Source organism: Corvus hawaiiensis, chromosome 6, assembly GCF_020740725.1.
Source record: "Corvus hawaiiensis isolate bCorHaw1 chromosome 6, bCorHaw1.pri.cur, whole genome shotgun sequence".
NCBI lineage: Eukaryota > Metazoa > Chordata > Aves > Passeriformes > Corvidae > Corvus > Corvus hawaiiensis.
The window spans coordinates 63,272,058-63,283,805 of record NC_063218.1 but is presented as its reverse complement, the minus strand read 5'-3'; positions in this window follow the sequence as shown (position 1 = coordinate 63,283,805).

Below are 11,748 nucleotides of genomic sequence, written 5' to 3'. Positions count from 1 at the left end.
GCCCTGCCGTAAATAACTCCCGTTCCCCGGCTGGGCCGCCTGTACCTGGGAACGCTCTGCTTCGCGCTGGTTCTGTTAAAAAAGGGCATCTCTTACAGCCTTGCCTTTCGAGGGGGTGACGGGGGAGCTTGAGGCCCGCTGGGGAACACCAGAGCTGAGGCCGATGCATGGGAGAAACGACTTGACCTGCACCAAAGCGGAGTGGGGAGGAGTGGGAAGGCTGTAAATTGGGGTTCACGGATTAAGCTCAGCTCCGGTGCTTTAGCATCACCCAGGTGCTGCACGGGTACCTGGAATACCTGCCAGTGGTACAAGACTGATGGCAGAAACTCCGGCTGGTGGCAGGGGCTGCTGGCCATGGAGGACACGCCGTGGAGTCACACAGCATCTCTCCTGCGTGACCCGCAGGGAGAGCGGTGCCAAAGATCACAGGGCATGTTGTTGCACAGTTGTGTGTTTATGTAATCTCTTTGCATGGACTGTCTGCCCATCTTTTCTCATTTACTCGTTTGCTTGACCATTTGTCTCCATTTTGTCTCCGTCTGTCAGGAGGAGGAGGAGGATGTCGGAGGCCCCGCGCTCTCAGTTCCCCTTGCATGCCGCAGCCCGTGGGGCGACTCGGGAGGGTCCCTCAGCGAGGAAGCTGTACCCTGTCCCTCCGCCTGTCTATTGTGCTTCACGCACAGGACATGCACTTCTGTTTTCACAACTTTAGTAGGCCGGGAAGGTTTCAACATTAAATAAAGAAACACGCACGAACCCCCACTCTCGGGTCGAAATCGGACATGCCTCCGGTGCACATCCACGGGACCCTATTTAATAAACAACCCTGGACCCCCAACACCTTTCTGGTGAGCAGCTGGTTTGGGGATGCAGGGCAAGCCCTTGGGGCAGCCGGTCGCATTCCCTCGGATCCTGCCAGCTCTTCGCTTCCAAACATTTGTTCCGGGCCACGCTGCCCGTGCACACGGGGTCCCCGTCCCCGCGCGGCGCAGCACCCACGCCCCGGCATCCTCCCGGTCGCTGCCGGTCGGAGCGGGCTCGCCGAGGTGCTTTTGCCCCCTCGGAGCACGCGGCCGCCTCTTCATTCATAAAAGCTGCGCGGCGGGGCGCGGGGCTGCGCGGCGGGCGGGCGGTGCCGGCGGCGGGCGGGGCTGGCGCGGGGCCCGGGGAGCCCCCGCGGGGCGGCGCGGCCGCAGGAAGCGGCGGCGCGGGAGCCAATGGGGGCGCGGGGCTGTTACCGGGCGGGACGGGCAGATCTCGGCCGGGGCTCGCCCGGTCCCGTCGACACAAAGGGGACGGGCCGGGCGGCAGTGCCAGAGCCGCCGCCGGGCCGCCCCCGCTCGCCCCGGTGGCAGCACCGGGCGGTCCCGCACTTGCCCGGGCCGGGGGGCGGTGCCGCCCGCCCGAGCCGCCGGGACCGCCCCGCCGCTGCCTGCCCGAGCCGCCGTGCCCGCGCCGGACCCCGCGGTGCGCTCCCTGCCGCCCGCCCCGCTCCCGAGCCGCCCAGCCTTGGATGCGGGATGCGCGCTGCGGCCGCTTCCGCCGCTCTCGCCCCCGGGGGCTTCCGACGGCGCTTCCTTCCTGCCCGCTCTCCCTCTCCCTCCCTCGCTCCCTCCCTCCCTCCCTCGCTCGCTCGCTCGCTGCCTGCCCGGCGCTCCCCTCCCCGCGGCGCCCGCCCGCTGCCGGGGACGCCGCTGCCGCCGCCACTTTCTCATGATGTCATCCCGCCCCCGCCGCTGCGCGCCGCCGCCGCCGCGCGGCCCCGCCGCGGGAGCGCGCATTCCTGGCGTGCCGCCGCCGCCGGTGCCCGCCGTAATGTCGCGAAGAGCAGCGCAGCGAGGGCGCCGCCGGGGACGAGAGCACCTCCCCCCGCCCCCCCCCCCCCCCCCAAAAAAAAAAGCACCCCACCCCGCTGTGTGTCTGGGGTGCGGTGTCCTGCTCCGGGCTCCTCTGGACAAGAAAGGGAGGAAGCTGCTGGAGATGGTCCAGCAGACGATGAGGGGTCTGGAGCAGCTCTCCTAGGAGGAGAGATGGTGGGAGCTGGGGTTGGTCTGGGGAAGACTGCGAGGGCGTCTCATCAGTGCCTATAAAAATCTCCCAGGGGTGCCAAGAGGATGGTGCCAGACTCTTCAGTGGTACCCAGCGACAGGATGAGGAGCAATGGCCGTAGACACAAAACACAAGAAGTTTCACCTCAACAGGAGGAAAAACGTCTTCATGTTGAGGGTGGCAGGTCTCTGGAACCAGCTGCCCAGGGAGAGCGGGGAGCCTCCCTCTCTGGAGACATTCCAAACCCACCTGGAGTGGTTCCTGTGCCACCTGCGGTGCCCAAAACCCCCAGGGCAGCCGTGTGGGGACTGTAAAATGAGCAATTTGATGGAGCAAAGCTCACAGAGGGTTTCTGTAGGGGAACCATCACCAAGCTGGGGAGAGGCGCGAATCCAGGTGGGAGGGAAGATAGGGATGCCTGGGGTGTCCCGAGGTGAGGAGGTGTCACTGATGGGACCAAACAGGCAGGGACAGACCCATAGCTAATGGAATTTAGCCCAAATTTATGCTGGAGGTAAGAAAGCGGAGAAGGGAGGCAAAAGGGCTAAGGGCAGGGAAAGCAAGGAGGAAGGAGCAAGGTTTTGTTTCTTTCTTCATCAAGGGGAACCTCCTGTTAGGCCAGGCCAGAAGTGAGTCAGTGGAGGGAGAGGCACCAGAGGAAGCCTGGCAGACAGTAACAAGGTGAATAAACAATGTATTTAAGCACCAGCGTCCTCAAAGTGAAAGTGTTTTAGTGGAAAATATTTTGATTTTGAAACCAGCAGCTACAGTTTCTGTTTTGCTCAGCTGAGAGTATGCTTTGGTAATATATCAGCATGAAAATGGCCAGCACAGACACTGGGGTTTGATACGGATGTGTGAGGTACAAAAAAGCACATCTCGGCTGCACAGAGCGTTTACAACGTTACAAACGTTTTCTCTCTTCCCCACACTGATACCTGCTCTTGCAGCCTGGCAAGGCACCTTAAAGGCACATAATAAATACCATTGGAAATTTGTTGTCGAATCGCTTGTTCAGAAGGTTTTGAGGTGCAGTGTTATTGTTTTTCTTTAAAAAGAAAAAAACACGGGGAGATGTTTTGTGACGATTTTAGGCACAATTCCCCTTCAGTGACAGTAAATCAGCATGGATCACATACACTGCACATCTCGGGTGTCTTTTTTTTTTTTTTTTTTTTTTTTTAATATATTTTGTTTGTCTTCCTCTGCCAGAAAATCCCTGTGCATTAGTAACTGTGATCCAGGGTAGGCTGGGCTGGTGGGGTGGCTCTGTGGAGGCAGATTTGCCTCCTGACTAAACATTTTGGCTCCAGGCAGAGGCAGCTGCAGAGATCAGCAAACATCCCTGTGCCCTTTTCTGAGCACTAAAAAGGTGTGAGGACAGAAGCTCATATTGGGACTCCCTGGCCTAAACACAAATGAGATCTGGCATGGTTTTTGCCACTGTTTCCACCATCCATTCTCCAGCTCTCCCAGAGCCCAGAAGTGAGTCTGTGCAGCCACACACTGCACTTCTTGTTTCAGTCCACTGCCCTGTCCACTCCATCTCCAAGGAGCTCTGCCTGACAGTGGCAAATCTGCTCGCTGCATCTTTGCAACACGCCCTCTGGGTAAAAGTGGTACACAGAACCCTGGGGCTGGATTTCTGTGGATGCTCAGCACTTCTTAACTCCAGTTTAAACCAGTGGCAGTTCTAGGAGTCATTTTTTCACTGAATCGGGTGCCTGGCTCTCTTGTAATCTCCTCCCCTTCTCCAGGGTCCCAATTCTTTACAGATTAACCAGCAATGGAGGCAGAGGGTTTCAAAATCAAAGCCCCTATCGAGTTCTGACACCCAACTAAGTTGTTTCCATGTTTCTCTCATCCTTTTCTGTTGACTTAAAATAAGGTGCTGTTTTTGGGCAGACCCTGGCAGCTGGGGTTGCTGTGGTCACCTGCAAGATGTTTGCATCCCTCAGACCGTTCTGAGATCCTCCACCATGCTGCTCCTTGCTTGTAAAGTGGATTGGCACCTCTCTGAAGGACAGGTATGCGTTCTTTGAACCTTCAGTAAAAATAATTTGGCTCAGAGCCAAGTCTAAAACACTGGATTATAGTTTTGACCTGAAGCATAGATGACAAAATGATAAATTTGCAAAACTCAGGCATTTTTCAGAGCACATGAATTCAATGGGAGTAATACCACCAACTTCAAAGGGAGCAGGATGGAACCTGTAATGTATAGCCCTAATGACTACAATCAAATAAACTCACTTTGCCTGGGTTTTCTACCACCTTTAGCCTCGTGTGTGTGTCTGTGCACTTTCATGTGTGTGCCAAAGGAGTGGATCCAGGGTGCTGCCATTTCAAATCTGCTAGATTGGTGAAAATATAAATAATGATGCAGGGTGGCAAGATCTGGGGCATCTGGTCTGCTTGTTTCCACAAATCAGTAAGGGAAGTGAAGAACTGAGAACCCTGAGAGATGAGATTATAGTCTTAGTGAAGCCTTCAGAAATATTTAGACTTAATTCAAGCTGTTTGTGGCAACTGATGTTTTCTTATTTACTTGAGGTGCGGTTCAATTTGGTTAAAAATGGGTGTGGAATAGCATATTTTTGGAGAAGCACATAACCCTAGAATGACATGTTTGTATCCTATTTATTTTATATTCTTTTTGCTGTGTCTGGAACACTACACAGTGTCAGCAGTAGCTCATTTGTCCCCTCTGGTTGGTTCTTAACCTGACTCACTCTCCCTGCAGTTACAGGTAGGGACAGAAGAGGATGCAAGGTATGGTAATAACCTCTTATTTAACTCAACTAAATTTCTTTTTTTGGCTAATTTTCACCTGTGTTTGGTCATCACGGACCAAATTGCTCAGATTTGCAAGCTGTGAATGCTTATTTTCGGGGAAGAAAAAGAGGAATTTTCTTTCTGAGTTCCATTTCAGAGGGGTTAAAGTTTTTTAAAAAATCAAAATAAAATAGGAATGTCAGTTTCGATCAACAACTACACCAACCCAAAATACACCCAGAGGTCTCCTCCAGCCACAAGCTGGTGGTGTCTTGGTGTGAGTGCTGACCACCAGCATGTCTTGAAATGAACAGGTAACATCCCAGAATACTGAGCTGGGAAAAAGGAGGATCTGGAAAAGGGGAGTGGCTGCATTTTTGTTTGAAATGCACGATGAAGCTATGCCCCCACCTTATCTCTCCTCTTTAAAATCTGTGTATAGTTGGAGCGTATTTTCTTCAAAACCCAAGTGTTTCATCAAATCCCAGCTTTGCCTTTGAATTCAGGCTGGAAAAGGAAACTGGTTTAAAAAGTTGAACCTCCAGCAAAATGCTGGTATAAAAGCAGGAAATTTTTCTCAAGAAATACCAAGAATATTTTTTCCTTCTTCTGGAGTAATCAAATGATGCAGCACACTGATTTGCACTGATGGAAATGAGGCTAAATTGTGAATGGTTTAGAAGCTGATGCAGGAAAAGACTGGAACATGTGCCTAAATTGAAATAAGTAAGTATACCGGAATTACTCATGTGCCTAAAAATTAAATATCTGTTTAAATACATTGCTAAACTGGAGCCTAAGGGTATGGTTTAAAGTTAAGGCTAAACTAGTCTAGACAGTAGCTGTTGCTGAAAGTGATTTTTCTTCTCCTGGTTGACTTCCCTGAAATGCCCATCCTGGAGTAAAACCAACACAGCTTGTTGACAATAACAGCTACTTCCTCAACAGCTTTGAAAAGCATCCATTCTCATAAAAATGAAAGTAAAAGTCTCAGCTAATGCTAAAATCCACAGAGATGGGCTGGAGTCAGCTTTTGTGCTAACATGCAGCCCCTATTTGATTTCACAAGCTCCAGCCTGTTGGAGACAGAACAGAGGAGAGCAGTTCTCACGCTGACTGGGATGCTTTTATTTCCTGTGCTCGTGGGCTCTTCCATCCTGCCAGTGATAGCCAGGGGGAAGGGAACAGCAGAGAAAATGTGTCAGTGAAACCAAGCTGGCTGCAAAGCAAGTGAGAGGAGACAGAGTGCTTTGGGATGCTGGCCCCTCTCAGTGGGATGCAGGAGATGCTGGAGTTTTGGGATGCTCACTCCTGTCTCCTGCAAGACTGACTGGTTTTTTTCTGGAATAAAGCCACAGAGACTGAAGGGTGCCCACCTGACACAGAGGCACGTGGACTCTTGAGAAGGCTGAGGCTTCCTGGACACACCCCAAGAAGTCATGGGCTGGGGCAGGAGATGCTTGCAGAGCTGTCTGCACTTTTCAGGGTGGTGGTAGCAGATCTCAGTCTCTCACTGCAGACATTGAAAGGCAGCAGAGGTCTGAGGACCCCAGGTATCCCTCAGGCAAGTTTTCTGTGGAAGGAGGAAGACTGGGGCCTGTGGATTTCCATCATGGACCATTTGTGTTGCTGTTCAGCACTTGGCTGCCTGCCTGTAATGGCTTTGTGATAAGACCCTGAGCAATGATCTAGCAGGTTTTTAATCAGATGTTTCCATTGGCTTTAATATGTTGTACCCATCAGATTAGAGTCACTCAGCAGACCTCCAGCCTTCCACACAGTGTCTCATTTATCCTTGCTCCTGCCATGTGCCCAGCTCTGCTCTGCTGACGTTGGTTCTGGTTGTGCAGTCCTGCTGTGGGGTTTTTATTTTTTTTTTTTTTTTTTTTTGGGGGGGGGGGGGGGGCAGGGGATGGGGGGAGTGGTGCAATTAGCCTGGTTGAAGCAACTAGGCCAAGGAACATCAAGCAGTAAAATAAAGTCTTGATGACATGTTTGAACTCTTGGATACCGTGGGTTATCTGATCTGCAAGGTCACTGCTATTGTCTGGGAAAGTTTAAAAGAATATGCTCCGGTTTCAAGCTTAAAGGGCCCTTCTTGACAATTTTAGGATGCAAATTCGGTTTTTCTGTACCTACATGCAGTTGGTGAGTGTTTCAGACTATTTAGTACCTGTATTTTTATTTCCTTTTCTTTTAACTGCTCATCAAAAGCAAACAGAATAGAATTAGTTTTAATGAACAGAAGGAAAAAGTGACTCCAGGAATGAAATGTAGAAAGGAAAATAACAATAATATGAAAATGGGAAACCTACAAAGAACTTAAACATTCCTTTTAATCATTTAAGCTGTCATCAGTAGCAGAAATAAGGAATTATATTTCAGACATGACTTACACCAGGCATGCCTTAAAAAGAAAAAGGCAGATTGATAGTGCCTGAAGAGTCCGTGCCTGGGAATAAAAAAGTGCAGAATTAGGCCCTGGGAAGCCAAGTTTCTTTTCCACTGTTCAGTCTGTAGAAGAAAAGAAATGATGGCCCTTGATCTTTAGCAGCTCTAACAGATGGACTTGGGGAAGCAGGAGGAAAATAACATCGGTGACAGCTTTGTCCTTCTGTCTTTCTGAAAAGTCAGAATGTTAGAAGCTATTCCATTTCAAAGATTCGTTATGGGTATGATTAGCTTAGCAGCGTTCTCCTGTAATACAGATCATAAAGCCCCGGCAGAACGGAATCGAATGCTAAAAACGTTGCATAATAACTTTCACAGACCATTAAGCTTTAAGGCTACAGCGTGGGAGTTTGCTACAAAAAGACCCTCTTACAGCAGCAGATACTTTAAGTGAGAGGTATTTCCCACCCCAGGCTTTATTTGCTGCCAAGTCTGATTTCTGGCTGTGTTTATGTTCCTATATGGGCTGGCTTAGCTTGGCAGTGGGGTTGCTGCAGTGGCACGAGCAGAGCTATAGGAAGGGATTGGGCAGGCTGTTATTTTCCTTTCATGGGAAGCTGAAAATGTAAACTCCTGGCCATTTTATCCTTGCTGGCTGTAGCAGAGCATCCCCCTTCTGTTTCCCTCCTATTATAGTAACAGCATTATTCAGCAGGATGAGGTTCCTGGTGTGTTTCATACCGCTCTCTGTGCTGTTGGGAACAAGGATAATGCACTCCCTTGCCTCAGGGATTATGAATGCAGTGTCCTTAAGGAACATGCAGTTTATCTACAAAGCAATGCACTGCTTGTGCCATAAAAATTCCTTATCACCCGGCAGGAATATGGATTCAGATCCATTTGTTTGGCTCTCCATAGGTATCAGAGTTTAAGGAAGGAATCCTGTTGCCTTGCCATTGTCTCCTTGGGCTGGTTTTACCCTGGTATAATTCCATGAAGCTACTTCTGACTCAGGTTGGGCAGGTGGGGAATGATTGAGAGCGTGGACTTGATGAAGTTACAGTGATAGCAAAACGTGAGCTGGAGTCTCAGGCGGGGAAAATCTTTCATTTTCCATTGATAAAAAGTTTATGATTAATCACTGGCTTGATTACATTACCCTTTAATTAAGCTTGTTAAGTGCCGAAGAGTGGGGACGTTGGCGTGCTTTTCCTTCACTGTCTCCTGATCCTGGCTCTGCTGGTGTGATTTTATAGAACTGTAGGATCATTTAGGCTGGAAAAGATCACCAAGTCCAACTGTTAAAAAAGGTCTTGCAGTGATTTCCCCTTACTGTAAGACTTCCCAGCCATTCATCGGAAAGCAAAAATGTAGGTGAAAAAATGTGTTGGTTTCAAACCTTGGGATTTTCTTCCACAGAAAACTGCTGATTCTAAGCACAGATCTACAGCACAGGCAGCTGATCCCAGTAGTTTGTTGTAAACGTCCTCGCACCTCACAAGCTCACCAAAAACGCCACCACTGACTGCAGGAGAACCAGGGCTGAGCGTGGCAGCTCCTCAGCACAGACCACACGGATCAGGGTAGTTTCATCCCAAGCCACGGGAGCCAGTTCCATCTCTGGTGAGAAAGGTCCTGGCAAGATCAAGAGACAGAATGAGAAAGGGAGAATTTTAGTTCTGAGCACGGTACCTGGGAGAAGAAAACATTTCAAATCTCAGCATGACTTCCCTGCAGATAGAAAGGGTGTTGATGATGCCTGGGCTGAAAGACGCTGCTCCCTGAGGTCTGGGATTCTTTCTGACAACGAGCCATTTTAACCCCTTTGCTTTTTTTCCTAGCCCTGCTGGTGCTTTCCACTGAATCATGCCCTTGTGATAACTGTGGTGAAGCACCGTGCTCCTCGAAGATCTCCCCCATTCCCACAGTGCCTTCAGCCCAAGAAAAAACAGTCTTGACAGGAATCCCAGCAGGACTCTTGAGCTCCTGCACTGGGAAGTGAAAATTCAAGCGCCACATGTGGAACTTGCAAGTGCAGCTTCCCTTTGTCCCAGCCTACCCTCTGTGCTAGGCAAATGTTTTCTGACTGGTGGTTATTATCCTTCCAGCAGAAATGTAGCAGCAATAAAGTGTTATTTGAAATATCACCAACCAAAGGAAAGGCCAGGGCGCTGTGCTTCAGGAGGGCTCCCTCACAGAAGTGCAGGAAGCCTCAGCTCCTTTTGTCCTGAGGAGGATTTGGTGGCTGGGCTCAGTTAGGAATGGCCAGGGGACAGGGTGATGGAAAGGGGCCAAACCCCCTCAGGACCCCCTTTGGCCCTCACAGTACCTCAACACCCCTGAAAATCCAAACTCTCCCCACTTTCACAAGCCATTCACTGCCTAGAGAGACAATCACTCCCAAACCAGGACAGACTGAGACCTTTGATGGTGTCAGCCTGAAGATAAGGAGGGGACCTGCCAAGCCAGATGTTGGTTTCACTTCTTGCCTAGCAGGCAGCCCCTGAGGCATCTAGCCTTCTACAAGTCACCCTCAGAAAAAGTCACTGCTAAGATTTACCCACTAGAAATCGCAGGCAGGAGCTGGAAGAGGGCAGGGATTAGGCCACAGGGCTGTTACCCCACTCTGAGTTCAGCCTTCTGTGGCTGGCAGTGACCATTGTGGGGAGACGGCGCTGTCAAACTTCCAGTCCTCACTCCAGCTGGTGTGAGGAGCTCCTGGAAACACCAGTCAGACACAGGTCTTTTCTGCTCCAGTGCATCTTCTTAGCAGGAAAACCAGATTCTCAACTCAGCCTGCATCTTCTTCCCTGCCCTTCTGACAGAAGAGTGTTTAGAAACCCTCTCTGCCGCCTTTGCTCCCAAGCTGAGGGAGCCCAACCAGCTCGAGGCCCTGGCTCCATTCATGGCACAGTTATCTCGTATGTCTGGCTCAGCTGATCAGGAGAGAGATGGAATTACACCCAGGTATGCAATTTTGGACTAGTTTAAGTGATATCACGCAATAATAGTAATGATAATGATGGTAATATCTTATACCATATGTGAGAAAAATTAGCTATTGTCTCCGGACTTACCTGACGAGCAGCACAATGCAGTGTTATGTGCTCAAGAGAGAGAATGCAAGTTGCTTCACTCATTTTTGTCTCAGCCTAGGGCTTAAATCTGGGAGACAGAATCGTCTGCATGAGAAATGTGGCATGAAGCATCAGCCCAGGCTGATAGGAGCTGCAGGCTCCCGCACAGCCCACACCAACGATAGCACTATCAGATGGAAAGGGGTTATACACAAAGTGTAGCCTTGCAGCCTCAGCTGAGTATCTTTGCAATGGTTTCCCACATCACTTAACAGCTTGTTTAACCTATCATGATTAACCAGCAGGCTCTGCAAGAATTTCCCACAATCAGTAAAAATGCAGCAGAAAGCCTGAAGGACCACGGTAGAGGGCAAACAGAGTGATGGACAGTAAGTGTGTGTTCATGCCTCTCCTGAAAGGTACCCAAAAGCTATCTGGGTTCCAAAGTGCTGTAAATTCCTTGCTAGTATTTTAGTTTCGATCCTTTCCACATATATTGCAGTCAGGTTTAGGAGAAACAGCAGAAATCTTCATTGTTGAAGTCCTATTACACGTATGGCAGAGCTCTGCAAAGCCACAGTTTTTTCTCAGGCTGCACAAATTATCTGTTATCTCTCTGTCATTCTCAGAAAAAGACTTGATCATGAAGCGATTGCAGCGAGGTCTTTTGCTTGAGTCTGTAAAGACTTCCATGAAGTGTGGCAGTGGATAAATGCCTTATCTGGTATGCCAACTTACTTTACATTAAATTCACTTGGAGAAAGACAGCATGTTTGTTTTATGATGCTTTTCACCTCCTTTTTGCCATGCACCTTTGCCTGCTTACTCCTTTGCAAAGTTTGGCACTTGGTAATGGATCTGCCAACCACGCAAGCTGGAAAATTTCCCTCTCTGTTGTTAAGATCAATGGTTTCTTCTCCTTCTAATTGCAAACCGCTTTCTTTATCATGAAAATTTTAAATTTCCATAAATAGCCATCCTGAAGCCTAAGTGAATGCTAAGCAAAACTAAAAACAAAGTGAGAGGAAGTACAATGTGCAGAAATAACCCAAATGCAAAGCCTGAATTCTTTCAGGAGGTGCTGAGCACCCCTGAGAGCTGCTTGCATTGATAAAGTTCAGCAGTGGAGGTGCAAAAGCATCCTACAAGGCCTCTTTAAAACAGCCCCTGTCAAGCCTGCCTTCTTAGATCAAAGTCCAAAGCTCTGCTCTATCGAGCCACAAAACTTCAGTCACAGAGATGCAGGAAGGAAGGGCTGGCAGATGAAGGTGACAGATAGCAGAAGTGCTTCTTAGAGAGAACTCTAGTTACTTAAATGATGTTCAACTTAAATACTGCCTTTCCATAACTCATCTCCTGGAACCCCAAAAAATGTTATTCCACCCAGAGAGCTGGCGCAGGGTACGTCAGCAGTGAGGTAATATTGACAGACAAACACAGCCATTGTATTCAC